This window comes from Lipotes vexillifer, unplaced genomic scaffold (genome assembly GCF_000442215.2).
Source record: "Lipotes vexillifer unplaced genomic scaffold, Lipotes_vexillifer_v1.1 scaffold84, whole genome shotgun sequence".
Lineage (NCBI taxonomy): Eukaryota > Metazoa > Chordata > Mammalia > Artiodactyla > Lipotidae > Lipotes > Lipotes vexillifer.
In genome coordinates, this window is record NW_006783414.1 from 2,564,686 (window position 1) to 2,566,977 (window position 2,292).

The window sequence follows — 2,292 nt, forward strand, 5'->3', positions numbered from 1 at the left end:
AAAAAAAAAAAAAAAAAAAAAAAGCACACCATCAAGAAAGTGAAAAAACAACCCAGAGAATGGAAGAATATATTTGCAAATCAGATTATCTGACAACAGACTTGCATCGTGAATATATAAAGAACTCTTACAACTCAACAACAAAAAGACAACACAAATAAAATATAGACAAATAATTTGAATAGACATTTCTCCAAAGTAGATATACAAATGGCTAACAAACATGACAAGATGCCTAACATCATCAGTCCTTAGGGGAATGCAAATCACAACCATAATGAGTCACCACTCAACTCCCACTGAGATTGCTATAATCAAAATGACATACAATAGCAAGTGTTAGCAAAGATGTGGAGAAATTAGAACCCACAAAGATTGCTGATGAGAATGTAAAGTGATGCATCTCCTTTGGGAAATAGTTTGGCAGTTTCTCAAAATGTTAAACATAGAGTTATCATATGATCCAGCAGTTCCACTATAGCAAAATGGAAATATGTACAAACAAGAACATGTACATGAATGTTTATAGCAGCAACATTATTCATAATAGCTCCAAAGCAGAGCAACCCAAATGTCCATCAACTGAGAAATAAATAAATAAATAAAATATGGTATATCTATATAAGAAATATTATTCGGCAATAAGAAGGGATGAAGCTCGGGTACTTGCTACAACATGGATGATTCTTGAAAACATTATGCTAAGTGAAAGAATTCAGTCATGAAAGACCACATATATTAAGATTCTATTACATTTAATGGTAAGAATAGGCAAATCTATAGATAAAGAAAGTAGACTGGTAGTTGCTTAGGGCACGGGGAGTGGGGAAGGAATCAGGGGTGACTGCTGATGGGTCCAGAGTTTCCTTTAAGGAGAATAAAAATGTTTTAAGATTAGATTATTGATAATCATACAACTCTGTGACTATACTAAAAGCCATTGAATTGCACACTTTAAATAGGTGACCTGTTTAGTACATGAATTATATTTCAATAGAGTTGTTTATAAAACCATGTTTTGACTATTAACTATTCAATCATCTTTTTTTTTCAATGAATAATTATTAAGTACCAAATATCTGCCAGAAATAACAAGGGAAATACATCACAGTCCATGCCATCATGGAACGTGGAGTCTAGCTGGGGAGACCATTCTATCATCTTCAAAAATCACAGAAATAAATGTAAATTGACTACTGTGCTAAATGCTGAGAAAGATAACTGGTACTATGAAAATATATAAGTAGAACTGTCGAAGAGAACATTCCGTGACGACGGAAATGTTCTCTATTTTTTCTGTCCATTGCAGTAGTGACTAGTGTGGCTAGTGTGACTGAGGAACTAAATATTTAATTTAATTTAATCAATTTAAATTTAAATGGCTACATTGTGGATGGTGGCTACCATATTGTACAGCACAGAATAGAAAATTAAATGTTCTATCGTCTGTGAAATCATGGAAGTTTTCTCTGAAGTGACACCTGATAAATGCAAGAGCATTCCAAATGAAGAGAAGAGCACAGGCAAAGCCTTTGAGATGGAACCAAGCAGTGCACACTGTAAGAATTGAAGAAGACTAGTGGATCTGGAGTCGACAGAGGAGGCAGAGCACTTAGAGCATGGCTGGAAATGAGGGTTAGGTTGTCAGTACCATACAGAACTCTGAGTGCATATTTAAGAATGATGGGCCTTATGCTAAAAGCTGTAAGAGCTAGCGAATTACTTTTACTCAGGGTGTGATTAATCAAATTTCGACTCAAAACCTTTACTGAATTGACTGTGTACCTAACAGACTGTGGGCATGCATAGCAAGAGGGGATGTTGAAGACCAATAGGAAAGTTCTGCCTTGGTGCAGAAGAAAGTTGGTAGTGGCGTAGCCTAGGGTGTGGCAAAGAAGATGGGAAGGAAAGAGTAAGATGCAAAGTTCAGCTTCCAGGTTTGCAGACTCTGAGTAGGAAGGAGCCAAGGTCTTGCTTGGATGTGTCCATTCCACTGTAGCCTGAGGTGTCTGGGGCAAAACTGAAAACTCAATCTGCATCTGGTCTGGAAAGCAACCTGCTTAAAACCTTCTTATTTTACAGGTTTCCATAAATGGAATGTCATGGAAGGCACCCACTTAGAAATTATGCTAGTTCTTTCTGTAAATATAGGAGGATGCTAGAGAAGACTTTGTTTACTATGGGAAGAATCACTTAATGATCTCTTTGCTTATGATCCAGGGAAAAGTATAATAGGACTTGAGGATCTTCTCCCTTAGCAAAATTATATTTTCTAATTCTCTTAGGAATGCC